General features: G+C 38.7%; 1 protein-coding gene across 3 annotated transcripts in view; it reads right to left on the bottom strand.

Moving 5' to 3' along the window:
* DLGAP1 (DLG associated protein 1) overlaps positions 1–24,161 on the bottom strand; it is a 423,778-nt gene that overhangs the window by 334,638 nt on the left and 64,979 nt on the right. For 2 of the 3 annotated variants that reach the window (XM_063326618.1, XM_063326617.1), the window contains exon 2: positions 2,887–3,028. The exons of the other annotated variant lie outside the window; for it this stretch is intronic. The gene's annotated coding sequence lies outside the window, so the exon portion shown is untranslated. The remainder of the gene's footprint in view (positions 1–2,886; positions 3,029–24,161) is intronic. 3 annotated transcript variants of the gene reach the window in all.

Here is a 24,161-nt window from a genome sequence, read left to right as displayed (position 1 = left end):
AACTGAGCTCTCAGATCTTCATGACTTTCATACTTCAGGGAATACTAAAACGGTCTTCCATAAGTCTTTCTCTTAGCTCAAGAGTAGCAGAGATTTCCATCTATTGTTGAGACTGTTGCTTTAAATTACAGTGGCAGTCCCTGCCCTTAAAAAAGCTCCAGTGAATACTGATATCTTTTTTTAATACTCTGCCTTTCTAGTAAAAAATTCATACACATTGAAAAAGTGCACTAAAGTAATCCAAATCTGCTCTACAGCTGTAAAAGAACCATGAACAAGGAGTGAACATTTGAAGATTTTAAGTAAAAATGCTAATGCAGTCAGAAGCAGACAATATTCCTGAGACACAGACTTTTCTAGCTGCTAGGGGTATTTTCATCCACTCCAAATTTCTTGCTCTTGACTTGTACTTCTCCTCATGCTTTTCTCAACTGGTAGCCTGTTATTTTCAGCTGGGTAACCTTTATGTCCCAGACAGGCACCTAATTCTGCCCTATACTGTCAAGCTTATTTTCCCCAGCTTTGTGAGCTCAAATGATGCAAAACCCAAACTTTCAAACTGCACAGAGGTGCCAGCTGAGGTTGAGGCATTGCTTTGATAGTACTATAGGTAAAACTGAATGAATTGTGAAAACATTAAGCAGATGCCTTGATTAAATTCCTCTAAGTGAATGTTCATGAATTATTCACTTGACTAAAAGCTGAAAGATTCATTTGAACAATATCACAAAATGACTTGAATAAACTATTTGATGATGCTATTCAAACTATCTCCAGCTACAAGTTCTCTGAAGCCATCTGGATGAATGCCTAGATGCCCCCCCAGATTATCCTACATGTTTCTTTGTGAAATTTTTTGTTGGGTTCATTTGTCCTATGTCTAGGCCAATGCAATTACTAAAAGGTAATACTACATTATCTTTCTGAAAATTGTGGGGTCTTACAGATCTACAGGAAGCTGGAGACCAAACCCATCATCCTCCTACGACAAATGCAGTTTGTCCTAAAGTACCTGCACAACTTTACGCTAATTGTGTAGGGAATACAATGAGCAACATTGTGGGATCCATTTATTGGAGGAAGTCTTCATTTCATAAATGAATAAAGCCATTTTCCCTTCTGATATTTTGCAAAATGCATGTTTATGGCAAACTGTCACTTGTATTCAGATTTAGAACCTAGAAACTACCATGATAGTTCCTTGGAAATGCTTAAAATAGATAAGATGGATTGACTGATTGCATATTCCTTTGAATTATTGTGAAAGCACCAGAACTATCTAAAGCATGCCGTGAAAAAAGTGGAGTTAGAAGTTATGTAACTTCAAGTTGCTATAAATTGCTTCTTGTTGAAAGCTATATAAAACATTTTCAAATCTGTCATGTTCCACCTCTTCTACTTTTTTTTTTAAAAAAAACCCCAAGAACCTACGTGAAAATGTCCAAGAAAAACATGAATCAGGCTTATGTTGTTAAGTTGCAGCAAAAGCTATGCCACCATGAAGCCAGGATACTCTTCCACCGTTAAATATAAGAACATGGTCCATTTTTATGTCCAGAATGTATTCATCATTACAATAAGACACATTTTATTAGGTTAGCTAAACCAATGTAACTAATTCAACAACAAAACCAGTTCAGACATGTGTCTTTTCTCACAGATACACTATCTTCACTGTTACTTTAATCCAAGTTAATGTCTTGAATACAGATTATATTTACCTTTTTTTCTGCTGCTGATTTACCTTTTTTTCTGTGCCCTCAGAACAAGCTATCTGGCAAAGCAGCCAGGAAAACACATTTTCTACTTCTCCTCCCACAGCACCACGCCAGATGACTGCACAGCCCAGAGGATAACACTCCTCAATGTCTGATCTGACCTCTGATCTTTGCAAGAAAACAGCCTCAAATCTTGGACTAGTTTGTCCTACCATAAAGCAGGAGGAATGGGGTATAAACAGAAAGAGGGCATAAAGGAGCCAGAAACTGCTTTCTTTGTAGTGCTGGGAACTGAAGAAATTAGCACAGTAGATGGCAGAAGATAGTACAGCTGTGGGACAACACTCGAAGACTACTCCTGCTAGTCCTGACATTAACCACTGTAGCCAATAGGAACTATAAAACCAGTAACAGTGAGATGAGTGTCAGGTCCTTCTTTTCTATCCTGAAACACATATTTAAATTTAGAAAGGAAACCCTTTTCCCTCCTTTGGCTATTTTGTATATATATACACATATATATACACACGCACACACATTTTACAACCCCTATTCTGATTTATTTTTTTTTTTTTTTTTTACTGGCAGTGAAATTTTAAAAGCCTTTAAAAGTGTTTTAACAGTTTCACTTGAATCAGAGAGTGAAACTACTACCAAACGAGGCTTTGAAAAGGAACAGCCAGAGAAAGCACTCATCATTTTCAGGACTGAATATCCCTCTCCAAAAAAACCCTTCTTGCTTCCTAACAGAGGTGCCTTCCTCATTAAAACACATGGGCTGGCAAAGTAGAATAACAAAGGGGTCGTGGCAGAATTGCATTTGATATGTTGAAAGGGTGCATCACTCAGCACTGAGTACCACTCTATGATTATATCCTATTCTGTACTCTGAAAAACAACAGCCTCCTAGCAACAAAGACAATTATAAGACAGCTACCATTTATCCCAGAAAAGCTCTTTGCTACTTAGAAAAATACTAGAAAGGAAAAACAACCCCTTGCTAGTGAAATTAGCTGAAATTAGCTCCTGTGATGATCTGTTCTTTAAATTGAGAAAGAAGAAGGGATATGTTTTTTTTTTTTGTTCGGCATGATTTATTTTTAGACTGGCAAAGAGACAATGGTAAACAGAACTGAAGCTCTGTGGGCACCTTCTGAGGTTAAATTACCTTTCATGCCATTTGCACAGAAGACTGTTCTCAAGCAGCTTGAGCAGATGGTCGGGACACCATTGTCCGTTTACTTGTATCCACAAAGATAAACGATGGCTCTTTGAAATCCTGAACAATGTGACCGTTGTGATGCTTTAGGCTGCCAAGGGAAAAAAAAAACAAAATAAAAATAAAGTTAGCTGAACAGGAGAAAAGAGTTTTGATTGATGAAATTTCATTTTAAACTACTAAAATCCCCTCTTTTAGAAATATATGTATCTGTAATTCAGAATTATTTTTCTAAGAGGAACTAATATGTTCCAGAATACTTAGCAAAGTAGAAGACGCAGCTGAAATGAATCATAAACAGTAACTCTGACTGAAATAAGAATCTGCCACATCTGCAGAACTGCTTCTACTAAATTTGCTGGAGCATGCTGCCAAATAACAAGTTCTGCTTACTGGGCCACAGAGATTTCCAGGACCAAGCCAGAGCAGACAATGCCAGGGCACAGCAACCCACCCACCAAGCCACGTATTGGTAGAAAAGGTGATGAAAGTGGGAGAACATGCTGGATGTAGCTTTTAGTTGTTGTTTTAAGAACTCCCCAAACTTCTTTGGGAGCAGGCCTGGTGTGAGCAATCCCCAATGGGAGCATTTTGCCAACAAGCAACTTGCTAAAAAGGCACTTTTATTGAAACAAATTACTAATAACGAAGAATCAATTTAAAGGATTGCAGACAACATGTTCAGCTATGAAGAAAACCCTGAACTTTCAGGAACAAACTTTGGGATTTAAGAGTAAAGTAGGCAGATATTAGTCTTTGCACTTGCAACTAATAATTGCATAACCTGTCACTCTTAAAAGCTCCTGAAAGAAAAGGAAAAAGCAAGGTTGCTGAATATGTAAAGAATCACATGGAATCAGTGAAGGGGCCCAGACACTGAGTTCAATACACACAACAAAATAAGACAGAATTGGGTTTAGAAAATAACAGTGAAATTAGATAACTATGACTCACCAGCCACTCAACTTCCTAAAGCCAGCAGATACTGCAAAGCATTTAATTAACTGAAGTTGCATATAAAGACGGATAGTAGGTTTCTGCAATAACTGCGTGTTCAAATAATGACACAACAAATAAAATTCATATCCTCTATCTGATACCACACACTCCACAGCAACAGCAGGTAATTCCCCCTCTCTTATTTCAATGAACAATGACTTTTTTTTTTTTTTATCTCTTCTTGCTGCGCTGTTGGCGTATTCAACATACCTTAGAACAAATGTACAATTTAGACATTGAAGATTCTTGTCAGATTTGTATACATTGCTAACACTCATTGGAGTAATGAAAGAAAGGAAAAGACAGGTTGAGATACACGTCAAGCAGCGGCATCCAGCAACTCAACGTAGTATGCTTTGATAACGGAGGAGTAATTATAGCTCATATAAGAGGAAATAAGTGTGAAATAATGCAAACATGAACGGGAACTTAGTAAAAGAATAATGTTAAAAAATTAGGAAAACAGAACAATTTATGTTCATACGGGAATACGAGAGAAAGCCCAGATGGGAAAATTTTTCCTAATTCTCCCCTCTGCCTCAGAAAAGGGGAAACCCCAAAAGTATATTTGTTCTAAATATCAGCGCCTCGTGCTAGCTTTCATGCTAATCTAATTTCCATAAAAAAAAAATAATAAAATTCAAGGCCTTTCTTTCTCCAGGGAGCACTCCCTCTGCTTCACTTCCCCCACTTTTTTCACAATGTGAAATGGAGGACCACTGTCCCGCAGCCGCTTGCCTTCACTTAACATCTCCAGCTACATTTGCCTATTTGCAAATACAATGTAATCAAAGTCATGAATACACTCATGAATATGTTTAATGTGAACACACTGTCTGAGAGAATAAGAAGTTGGACAATATGATCATCCATCTCTCAGCAAACCAACAGTATTTCTTTCAATATCAGTGGACTTCACTTAGAAGCATCTCCATTATTACAAAATGGATACTATTTTCTTCCTCATAAACAAACCGATAAATTGTAAAAAACGCACAAGGTATTTATATTAAAAAAAAGTGATAAAGAGGTCTTGATGAACATGATAAAAATGTCACTGACCTCAAAAATAAAACATATTCCCTGGAAACACCAGAGTACACACTTTGGTTGTCCAGTAAAAACAAAGAGACATTGAATAATAAATACTAAGGCAGCTGCATTGTGATCAGATATCCTGGTTCAATGATATAAAGAATCTGACGTTTCATAGTAAATATGGCAAACCAGCATTATTTTTAAGTGTGATATTTGAAATGTGTTCTAAATAACTTCCATACTGAATGAACTGGAGCATCCATAAATGTTTCAGCTCTCTGCTTACCTCCCTCCAGACATGAAATTGCCCAAAAGCATATAAACAAAATGAATTTGAAGCTGCTGTGAATAAAACTTCAGCAAATCAAATGAAATTTCACTGTTTTGTTGCTATTATCAGGAGCTAAGAAGCGCCACAAAGGGTAGACTGATAAGAGCAATACACACACACAGGTAAGCACACAGATGTATAAATGGACAAACTAATTTCTAGGGAAGTGAGAATGAAAACCCAGGTGTAGAAGTGTTGGTAGTTAAAACAACCCTTTATTCCTTGGTAAAGCCAATGAGATTTCCCTCCACAATTGGCATGCAATAACGAGTTGTCAGTTGAGGACTGGACTCTTTAAAGCCGCTGCAAAAACCGAGACACAGATTTAGGCTGTCTTTCCCTTTGTACAACTGGGCATTAATACATCTCCTGATGACCAAAGACACTTTCTTTCCGCAGGTTTAGAAGTATAAAAGGCCCCAGTGGTCAGGAGTTCCCATCTCTCCATTATGCAGTAAGTTAAATCGATATTTCTGGAGAGGGAATATGCTGCACACTCTCAGGAGTAAGACTCACTAAAACCAAGGAGTTGAAGAACAACTTTCAAGTTTTAAAGGCATGGTTGCACAGCAGCTGATTCCAGAAGGAATTTCTCAGTACTTAACTCCTTTCAGACTGCACCTTGTTTGTGAGTCCACATAAATGTAACAGAAGAATACAGTAAGATCACTGAAATGTCATGTATCTCCCAAGGAGCTGAAGATAGAGCACATATTTTTCCATAATCACAGAAGGGAGGTAACAGAGAATGGAAGAGCTGTCCTTAGTCTCTATACCATGAGTGACCGGCCCTGAACACATTTTAAACAAACAGCTATTCTGACTGAGGTGCATCAGAGGTAAAAGAGTTTAGTAGAAAAATGCTGGATAAGAGACAATTTGGTGCTGAAATTAGTAAAACTTGCCTTTTAAATCTTAGAAAATGGTTTATGAAGTTTGCAGTTAAGACATATCTGCAGATTCAACTTCACTTTAACAAATACGTGTATTGAGAAGAAAAGACTACTTGAAACTGTATATTCCAGGACTGTAGTTATTTCTTCTTTCCTAATTCTTTTTTTCACTAGGTGTCATCTCCACTATAACACCAGAGAAAGAATAGATATGCATATGAATAATCTCATAAGTCAAAGGGAGAAAGGATGAGCCCACGATAACATGGACTGATCACAGAGCGTTCCATTAGGACCAAGCAGAAACCTCTCCCTGTGCAACCAATGCCATGGTTGTAAATAACATCTCGGCTCCTGACTTGCTGAAACTAGTAGACTAAGAATTTACAGACTGTTTGACACGTGATTTTACAGTGGTAAATGAAATGGAAGCTTTCAAGTACAATATACATTTCTAAGGACAGAAATATTTGTGTCTTTAAATAAAAATTAATACCATGACACATTTGGAGCAATGCTTCCTTTGAACATGCACATCTTTCAGATACATGGCAGAAATCATGCCCATTTATGCAAGGTCAGAATTTCATTACCCAAGTTCCAACATCTAAAGAAGCAGAAAGGGAAAACTAACGTAATATCCAACTCTATACAAATTCTGAGCAAGTCCTTAAAGACTCTAGGTGAATGAAATTTTGTGATGTTAAGAAAATATAAAACGCATGATTACCTATTATTTCCTACTTTGTGCAGACACATACACTTGTGCAGAATGGGTGCTAAAAGTGCTACCAAATCAAAATTACGTTTCACAGTATTTTTACAGGTATAAAGAAACACCAAAGATACTAGTAAATGGTGAAACCTTATGCCTTTCAAGAACCACCAGGACTGTAGGTTGGTATAATGTGCAATGTCATAAACTGTGATAAACACTAATGAGTTTCAGGGTGTCTTTTCTAAATGTACACCTCTGAAATCTTTAACTGCACTTCCAAGAATTTGTTTCAGAATTTCTGTTATTTATGCTTCCCCCATACTATTGTAACATTTATCAGAATAAAGACCTGTTTTCAGTACACACACAATCCCTTCTTTCATTCAGGGAAGTGAAGACTTCTTTAAACTTACAGACCTACTGATGACAGGGCTCTACCAAACACAAGCCTTATGTCTCTCAGTTAATGTTCTGGACATCTGAAATCTTCACAGAGATAAACGATGATTACCTGGACTCCCAACAACCTCAGTGGAAGTTCTGTTAACCTGGAGATCACTAAAGCCTTAACACTTACACATTACTCCAGGAGGCAGTACCAAAATATAATTTATTTGGGGAAAGGCAAAACAACTCCTTTCTATATGGAACATTTACAGAGCAACTGACAATACCTACCTCTTTCATCATGAAAATGCCAAACCCTAGAGTGAGCTACTCAGAGAGATCGTGGAACCTCCACCTTTGGAGATATTCACAACTCAATGGGACAACGCCTTGAGCTACCTCATCTAGCTATGAAGTTGTCCTTGAGGTCCAGAAGCCCCTTTTAACCTAAATGATCATTTGAATCTACACAAAACTATTTTTACCTCAGCTGACCCACAGCAATATCCAGAAGACAAGGTAAGAATTTGATTTGCTCCAGTTCAGGCACTTTTGGAAAAGAAGTAAATCTGAGCCAGGGAGTTCCAAATTATCTGCATTGCTTTGCAATAGCCATAGGAGAAGAGCACCTCAGTTTTATGTTTCATAAAGACAATAGCTGCTCCAAGCACTATAAAATCCTTAATTCCCAGCTGATGCTTCAGTAGTGATTCCAAAGAAGGATTGCTAGCAGCCAAAAATCGCCAGTATAGTTACCTGCCACATCTGGGTTTTCCTTTGAGGTCTCCTATCTCACTAATGGTGAGGTTGACTTGGCTTTGCATACAAGATTTAGCAAAGAAACAGCCTGCAGTGATACTGAAGTGGAAAACAGAGAAAATTAAACTGGTTGTCTTCCTATTTTACAACCAACTGCAATTATCATACTGGGGAGATGCCATCCAAAGAAAACACTGAACCACACAAACAGGAACCATTTCATTAGCTTCCACAGAGTGAACCTTTCCCCAGGTATAATTTAAGGAGCCCTTAAAATATGCAATTCTATCTACTACTTTGAGTCCTCGATTGCTTCCTACTGTAATTCTAGTTTCCCTCTACATGAAATCCTGTGGTGAAATCTACTTTCAGGATGACTGCCCTGATTAATAACTCTATAATGTCTGTACTCTCTGTTGGATAAAGCATTTCTTTGTTCAAAAGTAATCCTTTTCCTCTGAACGCTGGCAATTTCAGTGCCGAGGGAATGAATCACTACTGCTTGGTGCTGCCATTCACACTGCTGGGATATGTAGTCATGTGAAGTCATTCTGAGCCATAATTTCTTATCCTCCTCAGTCAGCTGTGGATTATGACAGTGGAAGGACTATATGGATGCAAGTAACTCACAGGTCACCCAACGTGTCCATCCAAAAGACCAGAGCAACTTCACAGATACTGGATGAATTCTGAATACCTCTATTTTTTAATTTTGAATGCTAACTTGAGAAAGAATAATATTTGCTGGAACAAGCAAAGCAACCAAAAAGGCAGAACACAGTAATGCAGGATGCAGTTTCTGGAAGGAAATGGAAAGAAAAGCATGCTTTGTTCTACGTTAAGTTCCATTACAGCTTGATGAAAAACAAATCTACTTGGCAAAAAAGGTCAGTATTTTGATTTTTGCTCCCCATACTGGAATTATAAAGAAAGTAAAGATCTCTCGAGTTCTCACACACAGAGGTACTCTTTACAGTGGACAGCAAATGTTCAGTGGCCTGACTTGCGTATCACAAAGGATCATTTAGTTGACTGCAGAAATTTGAGCATGAGTCAATAATCCCTCCAGGTATTGCCGATGGGCAGGCAATTAACTATTATGGGTGTCAATGCTTTTTTAAAGGTCATTTCATCTGGATGTAGAAAAGAATCGTTTTAGGAAAAATATTTCCACAGAATAGGATAACATGTACCTGCCTGCTTCTATTAGGAAAAAAGTACCTTTCAATAAAGGATTTAAAAATTACTAAGCAAGTTTATTAAACACATTTTACAATGAACCTATGGAACAGCATATTAATAAATTTATTTCATGACTGAGGGGCAGAATTGTATAGAAAAATCCACTGAGGAAGAAAGGCTGAAACACGCATTATCTCATCAGCTTAGCGGGGCCCATTTTACCTGAATTTAAATGACTTGAGTAAGATTATGCAGTGAGTCAGCTCAGAGCCCAGAATAGAACCAAGGAATCGTGGCTCATTGTCTCTGACTTGAACCATTAATTCGCACTCCCACACTAAGAAAAATGGTTGTTACTATTTTATTAAGGCCCCCAATGTATTCAAATCATAACAATACACTGAACCATGTTAGAGAAAAAACATAAGCTGAAACAAGCCTAACATCCAGTCTTAGGCTTGGGTCACTATCAATATGGGTAGAAAAGCAGCAATACTTGTGTAAACTGACAGACCTACAAGCTGTACCGTTCAGTTGTCTGGCTTAGATTGCTTTGGGTTCTCTTATAACTAAAATATTTCAGTCTCACTTTCAAAACAAAACAAAACAATCGCAGATGTTTCCAACCACAAAGGAGCTCTTTAGGTTATAAATTATATATGTATTTGTTACTTTAAAGGTTCGTTCAATCACAAATATTCATTTTAAACTTTCTGTTGTGATCTCCTTTAAAATCTCATGAGAGCACGCTACTGCTTACAAAGTGCTTCAATAGCTAGAGCACCGGATAGCTGTCTCCTAACACCAAATCTGCCACTTCAATCTAAGGACAGTAGTGGATGGATGCCCTGAAAAATCTCCATTTACGTAGTGCTTTACAGTACAACTTAAAGAAACTTTCCAATATTTAAATAAAGAATGCACATTCTAATAATATTTAGCTAAAGTTAACATCTAGTAAGGAAATGGATCAACTCTTTATTCCTAACAAAACTCTCTCTTTTAATTAAATGAAGATTTTAAAATGAAATATGCACTCTTTCTTTCCTTCTTTCTTTCACATGTTTTTCTTTCACTTATACTCAGATGGTCCCCTTTTTGCCCTGCAAATGTGAAGGATCTGTTTTGGAGTCTGTCAGGATAGTAACAAGTCTGCAAATGCTGCAATCTCAGCTTAGCAGGACCATGTCTGCTCTGTTATAAAACCAGTATCAACTGGTTACAGACCTCTCCTGATGCTGCATATTTACAAACACATTTTTCATCACAAACTTGAATACTTGAATGCATTTGAAACTATCAATACCCACTAAGAGTGAGTGGACAAGCCACTGGATATGTATAGATATGAGCAATTACTTCATGACCTGTTCCAGGTAAGAAGCAATCCACAGCTTCCTTAAAAGAGGCCCAGATCAAGAACTCCTTTACATCTGCACCAGTTCTTCCCCACCTTCCCACTCCAGTTAACTGGGATAAGCCGGTTTTATTTCCCTTTTTCAACGCTGCACAGAATTCACTCTGTGCTCTCAGTCACTCCTCCTCCCAGCTTTCACTCCCGCTCCCTCCAGTTGCTCACAGCAGATAATAGCAGGTAAACTGTCATCGTTCTCTTCCCCACAGCGAGAGTCAGGGGCTGATCACTGATGAGTTAAGGAAGAGGAATGACTCTCCCCAAGCAGCCAAGAGGTAGAATTATAGAACCATTCGGGTTGGAAAAGACCTTTCAGATCATTGAGTCCAACCATTAAACCTAACACTGCCAAGTCCACCATTAAACTATGTCCCTAAGCGCCAACGTCTACACATCTTTTAAATACCTCCAGGGATGGCGACTCAACCACTCCCCTGGGCAGCCTGTTCCAATGCTTGACAACCCTTTCAGTGAAGAAATTTTTCCTATTAGCCAATCTAAACCTCCCCTGACACAACTTGAGGCCATTTCCTCTCATCCTATCATCTGTTACTTGGGAGAAGAGACCAACCCCCATGTCCTGGTTTGAGGTAAAACAGAACCAACTTTCTGTTCAGTGATTTTATTTCTTAGCTAGACCTCTTCTGTCTCTCTGAAATTAACAGACTGTTGTGTCTGAACCGGTTCATTCAGGGTGATAAGACAGTTTGTGCCAAGGAATGGTACGCAGAGAGGCTCTTGCTTATACATATTGCTATAACAACCAAGGTCAGCTATTTCATTATTTGCCCCATTGGAGGGTCAGAGGCGGAAAAGCGTAGAGGGGTTCCACCTGCAGGGAGGAGCGGCTAGGACAGGTGACCAAAAATTGACCAACAGGGGTATTCTATCCCATGTGCCCCATGCTCAGTATAAAAGCTGAGGGATCAAAGGGTCAGCTCTCTTCCTTCAAAGGCTGACGTCCAAGGAGGACCCTGTCTGTTCATCTGCCTTTGATCCCGATCCATGTGTTCCTGACTCCATCAGTGGAACCCAGTTCCCACCCGTCACAGAGTCCAGTCTGGGACCTCCCCAGTGCCTGCTGGTGACATCCTGGGAGCTTAATACGTTTTTGTATATACTGTATCTATTACATTATTTTCCTTTTTATTTTATTATTAATATTTCATTAATTTATAATTCATAGTTTAGTTTCTTCTAAACTTGTAAATCTCTTTATCTCTCCTCCTCCCCTATGTGTATGAGAGGTTAGGGCGTGAGGGAGAGCATCTGTTGCTGGTCATTGGCCAATTTGGCCAATACCACAACACCCCACCTCTCTACAACCTCCTTTCAGGTAGTTGTAGAGTGATAAGTTTTCCCCTCAGCCTCCTTTTCTCCAGGCTAAACAGCTCCAGTGCCCTCAGCTGCTTCTTGTAAGACTTGTTCTCCAGACTCCTCACCAACTTCAATTGCCCTTCTTTGAACATGCTCCAGCATCTCAATGTCTTTTTTGTAGTGAGGGGGCCAAAACCAAACACAGTATTCGAGGTGGGGCCTCACCAGCACTGAGTACAGAGGCACAATCACTTCCCTAGTCCTGCTGGTCACACAATTTCTAATACAAGCCAGGGTGCTGTTGGCCTCCTTGGCCACCTGGGCACACTGCTGGCTCATATTCATCTGGCAGTCGACCAACACCCCCAGGTCCTTTTCTGCCAGGCAGCTCTCCAGCCACTCTTCCTCAAGCTTGTAGCACTGCATGGGGTTGTTGTGACCCAAGAGCAGGACCCGGCACTTGCCCTTGTTGAACCTCACACGATTGGCCTCGGCCCATTGATCCAGCCTGTCCAGATCCCTCTGTAGACTCTGTAGAGCCATCCTACCCTCAAGTAGATCAACACTCCTGCACAATTTGGTGTCATCTACAAACTTACTGAAGGTGCACCTGATCGCCTCATCCAGATCATTGATAAAGATATTAAACAGCTGGCCCCAATACTGTGCCCTGGGGAACACCACTTGTGACCAGTCACCAACTGGATTTAACTCCATTCACCACCATTCTTTGGGCCTGGCCATCCAGCCAGTTTTTTACCCAGCAAAGAGTCTGCCTGTCCAAGCCATGAGCAGCCAGTTTCTCCAGGAGAATGCTGTGGGAAATGGCGTCCCAGGCTTTACTAAAGTCTAGGTAGACAACATCCACAGTCCTTCCCTCATCCACGTGGGTCACCTAGTCACAGAAGGAGATCATGTTAGTCAAGCAGGATCCACCTTTCATAACAAAAGAACAAAGGCTGGTGTCTGTGAGACTTCTCCCAGCTGCTTATAGAATATTTCATCTGCCTCTTCATCCTGGTTGGGTTGTCTATAACAAACTCCCACCATTGATATCTGCCTTGTTGGGCTTCCCCCTCATTCTTACCCATAAATACTCAACCCTATTGTCACCATCATTAAGCTGTAGCCAGTCAAAACACTCCCTAACATACAGGGCCACTCCACTGCCTCTCCTTCCTTGCCTATCCCTTCTGAAGAGTTTATAGCCATCCATTGCAGCACTCCAGTTGTGCAAGTCATCCCACCATGTTTCTGTGATGAGTAAGTAGGTAGGTGAGATGCTGTTCTATAGAGTGTTTTACAGCCTGAAAAGGTCATTCTCAATGGCTTTTTACAGGGCAGACCACTTCAAAAATTTTAAGCTGATGTCTGAATATCACTTAAAATGTCACATACAGAACTATATAATATATATATATATATATGTATGTTTCCTTGTCACCTTCCAAAGCTCCTTGTTAGGCACACCTTTGAGGCCTGTGGATCACAGGACTGAAAAATTATCAAATAAAAGCTGTTTCAACACATGAAATAAGGAACAAAACAGAAGAGGGAGCTGAGAAGGCAATAGGGAGCTGTGATTATACAGAACGTGGAGGATTTGCATATTATCAACTTGCAGACTCAAGGTGAAATTTTCCTGAAAGATGCAAATAGACAAGAATTACAAGTGTTATCAGCAAATTATGGCCATCTGACATAATTAAGATAGATTTCTAAGCTATACATCTCTTTTCTGACTGTAAGAGAAGGAAGGGTGTCACACATGGCGTCATATACCCCTGCAGAATCTTCCCAACAACTGCTTGGCAGAAAGAAAGAGCGGTTTAATTGCTTCACATATTTTTTTCTTCAAAATCACCTTTGTAGCAGTGTGGGCAGACACCTAAAAGTGAACTGAAAGATCATTTTGATATACTGTGTGTCAATAGGTATAATAAAACACGGCTCTTTGAAAGTTGATAGAGGCAAGATATGCAACGGATGGGTTAAGAAGCAGTGGCACAGAAAAATAAAATAGTTTGCCTAAGATAAAATATCAAATCACCAGCAAAGTTGGGAATACATTTGAGATTCTAAGGATATTCTATGGAATTATCTTTTGGAATATGTTTTCTCTGCAATATCAGACTTTATTTTTTTAAAAAAATATATAAATTACTAGGATATACTATTTTCTATATATGCCCACATGAAGCAATCTGTAAACTTGTAGTCTTCAGAATACCATAAACTATTTTTTATACCGCTTGAAGCTCCATATACCACTGGAAATTCGTAAAAGGTGGCTATAGAGACATTACCCCTATCTGTAACACAAAAATTTGGTGCTGTCTTATAAAATTAACAGCCAGAAGGTTTAAAATAAACCAAAGGAAAAACATTTTCACAGACTGCATGTAAAATGAGGAACTTGTCCTGGTTTCAGCTGGGAAAGAGTTAATTTTCTTTCTAGTGATTGCTGTGAAAGAAATGCCTATAATACCTATTGGTTTTAGTTGTTGCTAAACAATATTTACACTATTCAAAGACTTTTTTCAGCTTCCCATAGAAGAATAGGCAGAATGGCCAATGAAACATTCCATACCATAGACGCCATGCTCAGTATATTAAGTGGGGATTAGCAGGGGGGCGGGAAACTACAATCACTGCTCTGGGTGGAGCCAATTCCCTGGGTGGTGAATCATGTCATTATTATTATCATTATTGTTATTTTTCCTTTTCTGTTATTGTTTCAATTAAATTGTGTTTATCTCAACCCATGAGGTGTTTCGTGGTTGGTTTTTTTTTCACCCTTTACCTTTCATTTTTTTTCCTTACACCCCGACCCTTCTCGCGGAGTAGGCGGGGAGGGAAGGGGTGAAGGCTAGTGGCTGCATGGTTCTAGTTTCCAGCTGGGGTTAAACCCCAACAAAATCATTCTCTTAAGATATTAAGGAGGTCAAAAGTATAAAGCATGCAAAAAGAGACTGACAAGTTCACGGAGAGTAAGCTCACTGATCATTATTAAATACAGAAGCAAGCTTCTTAACCCTTGATTGTCAGTCCTGGTGTACCTCATTTCTTACACCGCTGGTCACAGTAAGAGAAAGACAAGCTGGACCTCTGGTCTCACCCAGTATGGCAGCTTTTATGTTCAGCAGAGCACTGGAGAGGATGCAAAGCTTGTACACCCATTGTGTACAAGCTTCTCAATTGGCAACACCTTTCTTCCTGAAAAGTCAAATTCATGAAGCAGACATCTAGAAACATCAATCACGCTTTGCTTGGTTTATTCTTCCAGGTTTTTCAAGGTCATTAATGTCTGGTAAATGATCGAAAATCCCCAAATAATCTTAACTGGTCACTGTTTTGCAAACTAAAAGTAGCAATCTATACTGCAGTTCCTCTGATTGTCTGGGTAAAGCCCTATAGGTTCCTAAATATGGATTTTAGCTGAGTGCTAAGGAAAAGGTAAGAAAGAAGGAACATATATAAAGAGAAGTCAAAGGCCTTTCTCTCTAAAGAGCCTCAGTTCATTTTTTCCATGGCTACCTTCAGGTGGTAGTCCATGCATTGTTCAAAACGCTGTATTAGTCAAGATAAATTCTTACACTCCCTGCACTTATCTCCACCGCAAAAATCTGCCTTTCGGAGTGGCACTTCTCAACAGCACCAAGTAGAGTCTGCAGGCAAAGCCAACTGAAAGGCACAATCAGCCGAAAGCCAATTTGACACGCAGGGAAGTCATCAGTAACGGTGTAACATCAGCTGATAGCGGCACTGGTGTGCGAATACCCAGAACTGCTTGGCTTTAGATCCCCTAAGCATTTGCTAGAGCATTTGTTTCTTTGGTGGGAATTGTTGAAGGTGTTAAAGCAAGTGCTTAGAACAGGACGGGAGTTATAAATTTCGAAACTTCATTATGAGGGTGGTTTGGGGCTAGCATAATCTCATGCATCTTGTGGGAGAGTAAGGGACTGCTGGGAAAAGTCCCACAGTCTGAGGCGCTGGTACTGTTTTTTATCCTGAGAAACGTAAGTAAAACCTGGCAAATTGTTACTTCACAGCAGTGTGACTGCAGAAAGCATTAGCTGCCTTTGACATTTACTGGTCTCGCATTGCTACATACTGAGCATGAAATCCTGAGCCATTTCTTTGTCTTGTAACAGTTATCAGAAAACAGATAGGTAAAGACAGCGCGGTGGCCCTAAGGAAGTGGTACGACCCGCGCAAGAAAGCAACAGTCAATTTCTGTCTCTTTCACAAAATCTACTTTCTTTCCCAGGGAAAAAATATGGTAGAAGTTGATTTTCACAATAAGAAAAGATGCTTCTTTGGGTTTCATTTAATAATTTAATTATCAGGTTTGACATGAACAAATGTTCAAATTATGGCAGATTTTTAATGTGTATTGTAAATAAATGTCTCCTCTATAAAGCTATCTATTTTCCTGTGTACTTTTAAACTCTTCTAAATATGATTTTGATAATGCAATCAGCTGCTTGAATAAACATAACCTAATTGAAGTAGTATTCCAAAGAGCATTATTTCTATTATTATAACTTCCCTGGTGCGTAGCTGTAAACAGACTGATGAATGACAGCAAATGACCTAGATAAATGTGTCCCAATAGCTGTCACTTCTTAGTCTTGACCTTCTGACACTGTTCCAGCTGTGCAATAACTTGTCGCAGCATTAAGGGAGAGAATCTCAGGCACGTTCTATTCTGGGCAAACTACTAGTATTTCTCTACGGACACACAAGCTCATAAAATTTGTGGACCAAAACGTATTTCTAATATAAGATCAAAAGAAATATTGAACCTTTCTACAATTTCTCATCTCCCACTATAAAAATAAGTAATAAGTAAAGAATTATAGTAGTAAATTAAATGTTATGCATATTTTACAGGTAGTTACATGTTTTTTGCATTTACGTTGAGCTTTGTAACTCAGAAAGTACAAGTCTCATCAAATCTCATTCCTAAGGAACCTTATTTCCAGTGCCTTTTAGTAAACAGAAATAAAAGGAAGATAAATGACAGAAAGTAGTTCTGACTCTAAGGTATTCAGAATTGTAATCTCTATTCTCTGTAATTCAATGCATAGTGGTAATTCACCAAAAATATGCTGGGCTACGAAAGAAATGCCAGAGTAATCAGAGAATATGTAAAAAAGGGTGGGAAGCTATGACCACTGATGAATCCCAGCGTAACCAGTAATTCAGAGAGAAATGTGTATGCTACAAAATACATGCTCTATTATACACACGGAGTACCCATGTTTTTTACCTAAGAAATCAGTTTTACAGTTCTAGGTGATGCCTGCGTTCAAGCATTTCCTTGCAAACGCAGTTAAGAAGCTTAATACAAAACCACACCATTAATTTACATAATCAGACACTGAATTTAGGTATTCCCCTGTGTAGCCCAAAATGCCCCTAGATTTTAAAGCAAAAACAATCATAGAGATTAAGCGGCAGAAAATGTTACCAAAAGTTTTAAAAGCAAATAAACCATATGTGCTGGAGCAATATCACTAGTAAAACGCAGATTCTGCTCGCACACTCTAGCAAGAGTGAATAATCTATTGTGATGGGGAAGAGAAATTGGAAAACTTTTCATCAGTCACATTAATCATCACAGCGAATAGCCAGAAATAAGGCTTTCTGCCACGAGCATTGCATTTTAAAATCCTACTAGAAGAAAGTTCTCCTAAGAATGGGTTCACCATTTTGTCCTTTCACCCTTACGTACTTCTTTACATTAGGTTAGGAAATCACTGCTAGAGCGTGCACGTGTAACAACAGGCCCATGAGACAGGGGGGTATATTTTCCAAGGTCCAACTACTGTAGCACTGTATAACAAATTACATGCAGTTTAACTATAAAGTCTTACTGTAAAAATAAATAAAAAAAAACCTAAAGTACAACTACGTAATTCAATTTAGATTAAAGTAAAGCCAGAGAATTTTCTTGTGAAGTTCCGTTTGCTTGTTTTAGGACTTACTGGTATTGATGTTAGTAAGTGACAGATAAATACAACTGTAAAATGTTCAAAAGACCTTTTTTCAGATAGACACCGTGCACACCTTTAGGCGTGCCTAAATGATTATGAGCAATGGGTGCTTCTAGAAGGCTAGAGGAAGGGAAGTCCTTATTCTGTAAGATAATACCCTTCAGGTAAAGAGTGACATCCTCACTGAAGAGTCCGAATAAAAGGTGAAGCAGCTGTAAAGACCATACTACATTCAGAAATGCACTACACTAAACTTCTGTATTCACTGAGATAATGAAAATCTAATTTGATGTCCTTCTGCAAGCAAGAGTTAGCACTTAAGGCTCATTTTGAAACCTAAGTCCAGTGTTAACTTGTTCCTGACACCTTTGATTTAAGAAAAAAAAGAAAGAAAAAAAAAAAAAGAAAAGAAACTTCTATTTTATTTTTGGCTAGCTTTTCAGCTATTGTATACAACTTTCCCACATGGTAATTTTGACACCAAGATGACTCTGTTTTGAATCCGGACATGGTAAGATGGCACCTTCCCTGTGTGAAACACCTGGGAACGCCCCCTACCAGAAAGCATGCCCAACACAGAGCTCCAAACAGAAGCAAGCTAAAAACCTGCAAGAGCTACAGAAAGGAAGTAAAAGGTTGATTTGAGATCTGCAAAAACAACTTCCTACTGAAAAATTTAGGAAGCTCAAACTATTTGAATTGTCTCTAAAAAAAAAAACACAATCCAGAAACAAACAAACAAACAAACCCCAAGCCTCAGTGAACCTATGCCTGGATCAATGGTAACTGCCCACATAGCGTTTTCTTGGCTCTCTTCCCACTCAAATTGCACTAGACACTGCCATGTGGCCCACAAAAAAAATATTAAAAAAAAAATCACAATTGAAAGAGTGACCTATGTAGGTAACTGGACAATTTAAATGTTTACTTTAGAAAACGACAGAGCAAACAAGAAGGTGAGAAAAGGGTTGAATTTCATCAATTAGAAATTGATTCACGGGGTCCAGGATTTCACACAGCTATATTTGAGCTGATTCATTTTTAAAAACCCAAATCAGTATAAGCAATAAGATTTTTCAGTCTTATTTTTTTCCCATTTTAATGTAAATTAGTGATAATAGGGCCTTTTGAGGCTATTGCCTGTCTTTTCTGAGGGAAAATTACTTAAATCCATGCATTTGGTGACTGCTTTGCTAACAGTGCTTTTACCTCCTCACCAAGCCAAAGCCAAGAACAATCTAATCCACTTTCCTGCCAATGCTGAATTGATCCTTATTGTACTTCTACACTAGCTAGGTTTACGTGACCAAGCATCGATGTTTCGGTTCCATCTCTCAAAGACACCCCACCCAACCCCCACCCCCGCCTAACAGTATCCATTGAGAAGTGGATTATCATGATAACTTCCCTCAGAGTTTCTGGTGCTTGTGCTTTATTTTTACCTGCAAGCAGGTCTTGGCCCACAGAAGCTATCAATGGCAGCAGCATCTAAAGGTGTCTGTATCTTATTCACAGGGAGGAAAGATACAGGTAATTTCTTTTGACATTAATGGGACTTGCATATACATGTCCTTTAAGTTAATGGAAAAAAGGACCTTGGAGTTGTCACAAGGAAAACACAGTAAATCAGACACTGGAAAGAACAACAGGGGAAAAGTTTGTTTTCTTTTCTACATACATACAAATCTCTTCACCAACACATTTTTGTCTGTGGCTTTATTTACCAGCCTTAATCCTGAGACATTCTAATATTTAAATGTTTAATGAATACCTTTTGCAAGTAAAAGAAATATGCTTAAAAGCTGACCTCAAAGAATGCTTAATGGGGTCTAGATAAAATGTCAAAGCAATTTGTTGTGATCTTTACTGTTCTAAGTCCCTGGCATTAGTGCTAAGTCCCACTCAAATGAAGTATTCCAGGCTCCTCAGAAATATAGGGCTGTTTTTAATAATGGACACATAGATCTGTTGCAGCTCCTCATTTCTGTATGCAGTGTTACAGCAATAGCTAATGTACTGAGCAATGAAGGACCTCTCCCCCCAAGGAGTATAGAACTCAATGGGCGAAGCAGGTTGAACGCAGAATAACAGAGTTGAAATAGTGACATTTTTTTTCTCCACAAAACAAAGATAAAGTGATTGTTTGGGTACTTTTAGAAAAAAAGGGAGACAAGTCAGCAACAGCAAAACGCATCGTCAACTTTTTAGCAGACACCTTATTGCCACTGTGTTAACAGACAGGTAGAAAATGAAGTTTACAACCAAAGGCACTAAGTGACCTCTACAGTGAATAAAATAAGCTACAGGTGAATAAAATGGGAATTCCACCCTCCCCCTACCTCCTCAAAGCAACTTGGACACTCATACAATTGGAAATGCACACACAGTCTAGTGCCTTGGAACAGAGAGAAAGAGTCTCTTCCCTGTCTGTGGATATTGTAAGACATTGAGATTCGGGATTTGGTAGCATTTCTAGTGGTCTACATTTGACAAGACCATAACAGATATTATTTGCACTTTGTAAATTAAAACTTTTTTGTCCTAAATCCTCCAGCTAAGATGGAGGACAACCGTATTACAGACTGCATGACAGTAAGTCTTAGTCATAAAGATTACACATTCTCAGCAAATGAGAGAATGATGAAGACTCCGTCTCCCCTTTTAGAGAAGTGAACTTCAGATGTAGAAATTTTAAATTCACCTGCCCAATACCACGCTGAAAGTCTAGGACAGAACCTACCCTTTGTTTTAAAGGTCACTGCCCGATATCACAGCAGCCTTTGGCAAATCACAACTCTGTGTTTCAAGTGCATTCATCAAAGAAACAACCGTGGACAAATCTTATTGTGCACTGACTCTTTTAATCAAAGTACTTGAAGTGTATCAAAATCACCACATTTTCAATTTGATGTTAGTCTAGAACAAATATACGCATTCTGCTCGTGGCTACAAACTGACAGATATCATACCTTAGCTATAAAAAAACATTGGCAGGTATTTTAACTTTGAGTTTAAAAAAAAGAAAAAGAAAAAAAAAGGACACTGACAGAACAGCAATACCACAGGTTAATTTTTAGCCTATTAGAAATAAAGTCTCCACAAATTAGGAATGGGTTAACTCTTGTGAGAATAAATGGAACCGAAAAATGCATTATAACATTCTCCAGCAACATTCCCCACCTGAATATACCTAAGTAGAAAAAACTTCCTTTTCTGAAGGAAAACCACAACAGCACAACTTCTAGCATTGTAATGGAAAGAAAGGAGGCACCGCTTCCTCCCCAGAGGCTCCTGATAGAAGATCTTACGGAAGAAAAAGATGAGACCACATTCCAAAACCAGAGGGTCTAAAGCCTTGCAAACAAATAAAGCTTGCAATTGATCATCTGGGTGAGAAACGACAACAGAGGACAGGAAAAGAAGCTGTACTTTAATTTCTTCATGAGACTTCTAAGAAGGAGAAGAAAACTTGCTCCAATTAAGAAAATTTCAACGCCTCAAGCTAGCATAACTTTGATCTTATTCTTTGCCAGAGAAAAGAAATTTCATCTCTTTAAAGCTTCAACCAAGTAGAACCAAGTTATTAAGGAGCAAGAAAACTTAAATAAGAGCCCTTTAGAGAGACCAAGGGCAAACTGACAGGTATAATATTTTAATTGATTGCCTACATCAGAGGAATTAAAATAATAATATAACTCTATTGGTACAAAAGTAGTCATATATATTCGTCTGAGAACTGCGCAGCCTAAAATATGCAAAATTTCATAGTAGCTTCACCCTTTTCATTTCTACTTTACCTTTTAGGTTTGAAGAGTCTCTTTTTTCTTTTTTTTTTTTTTTAAACAATATCATTTACCACCACTTAACCCTTACAATATTAAAAAGTATTATTAAAAGTGTTTTATTAAATTGTATCATTGACTTTTGAAAGTGTACTTAATATTAATTTACAGCATTAGGCTGACAGCCACAGAAACTCAGATCCTATATTGGTCCTCAAAACAAATTACTGCCCAGCCAGAAGCAGGGGGAGGTTTTTCAAACCAACTGTGAGACACATCTCTTCCCTAAACCAGAAGCAACTTTCTTTTGCCATACCACTTAGTACTGACCTCCCCTAAAAATGCTGGCAAGGGGTAGCGCAGGCGTCTTCTGAAAGCGTTGGGGCAGGTGTTAACCTAGAACGGGATGTGATGGTCCCCAACCAAGTCAAACCAAGACAAGGCAGACTTCCCAAGAGCAGTCAAGTGACAATAATTTTCAGTCACTATTTGTGACTGAGGACTCTGCAGCAGTACTCAGAGCCCCTGAACAACTGCAAACTTTTCCATCTTCCAAAAGAGACGAAAAAATCTTTAAATAAACAACAACAAGAAAACAGATTCAAAAACTCAGAGGAGAAAAGAGGTCACTGTGGCAAGCATGAGGTAAAAATAACAGGATGTTTTCACCTTTATAAGCTAGATATGAGTAGCCAATCCATGTGGTAAACTTACTTTTGCCATCTGCCTAACCATTAAGATCCGGTCAGGAAACTCGCAGCAGTTTATAGATTTCAGTTGTCAGCTGTTTCCTCCAACCCATTCAAACAGCAAGGGCTGTAGTAAAAGCTAACAGAAAAAGATTAATTTGGTTAAGAAAAGATCTAGTGGCAGCTCTAACTAAGGGCATCTGTATCTTAAAGGATTAAACTTAAGATCAGGAACTTCACCGACGTGTGTTCATGTCTGAGCCAACAAGAGCCAGATCCTACCACAAGTGCTTGGGTTCCTGGTGCCTCAGCTCGGTCATATTTACATAAACCGCCTTTAGTGCGTACAACCTGGGGTCGAAGTAAAGTTAATGAACACAAAGAAATCTCCAAGGTAAGCAAGTTCAGAGTCAGACCTTGAAGTTTTTTCATGGCAGCTGTTTTTCTCAAGGTGGGGCAGCACATTGTCCTCAGCTGGTTCTTCAGACATTGCTGCACTCTCTGCTGTTCCTAAGGATTTGTATTTATTTCTATTTACTATTCTGAATTCTGTGCTGGTATCTTACTGGAAGTGAATAACTAGTGACTTGGATTACTGTTAATTTTACAACATCACGATGCATATTATACAATAGAAAGGTCTTTATTTTTCCCTTTCAAATGCTTGTTTGCAATTTATTTGAAAAAAAATCTCCATAAGGCAATGTGATAAGGAAAAGGAAGACATCGATCATTCACTGGGGAGGCTCAGGGTCAGATTATTGAAAATATTTGCCACAGATAACTAAAGCAAAAAATGCATGATTTCTTGCTTCGTGAAGTCATCAGTTTTGACTTTTATATTATTAAATCCTTCTTGTAGACAAACTAACACTTATGGACTTAGTCATTCCATAAGTTAATCAGCACCTAAAATCTTTTTCATCTGACTTTGAATGATACCTTAACAACTTAATATCAGCTCACACTGAAAACCTGATTAGCAGAGACAGGTGACAATAGCAATGAATTCTAGTGTGTGTGGGACCATTACTATGCTGTTAAAATACAAAAGGAAAATATTACCTCCCACAGCTTTTGCTTTTGAATTTGAGGAAAAGCCCATGCAAAGACGTTTTACATGGAATCCAGTTTGATCTCCCTTGCCGCATCTATAGTCTGCACCTGGATCAAATGAATGAAAACTTTTCACTTCCCCAGCATACAGCCTAAATCAGCATTCCATTACTCTTACAAATGAACATATTCTGAACCTTAAATATGCACAGTGTTCTTCTGAACAGAAGATTCGCTAAGTCTCCAACCAATCAAAGAACGAGCTTGGTATAGCTATATAATTTAAACATAACAGTTGCCGCTAAAGGAGGCCTCAATTTGATTGTTAAACTGTCCCATTAGTCTTGACAAAGTAATGCACGTATTCTGCATTTTGAGGAAGGACTTCCACGCACACTGAAAAGAGGCATTATAGAATTGACACTGGCACTATTCTGCAGACCATAAAATACTAACGCAGGAACAAAGGGAACTGATTATAAGGAGTTACAAACTGAAGGGCATCAGCCTGTCCTTTCCTCGGATGTTGCTGACAAACAGCTCTTGATGATATTGGCATTAACAAAACTCAGTGAAGGAGACCCCATGGCCTCTACTTTCAGTATTTAATATCACTCTGCCATAATGACAGGAGAAATAGTGCCAAGATATTCCATT

The sequence above is a fragment of the Chroicocephalus ridibundus genome, chromosome 2, assembly GCF_963924245.1.
Source record: "Chroicocephalus ridibundus chromosome 2, bChrRid1.1, whole genome shotgun sequence".
Classification (NCBI taxonomy): domain Eukaryota; kingdom Metazoa; phylum Chordata; class Aves; order Charadriiformes; family Laridae; genus Chroicocephalus; species Chroicocephalus ridibundus.
Note: the sequence above shows the minus strand (reverse complement) of the source record. Positions and strands in the feature narration are given on the sequence as shown.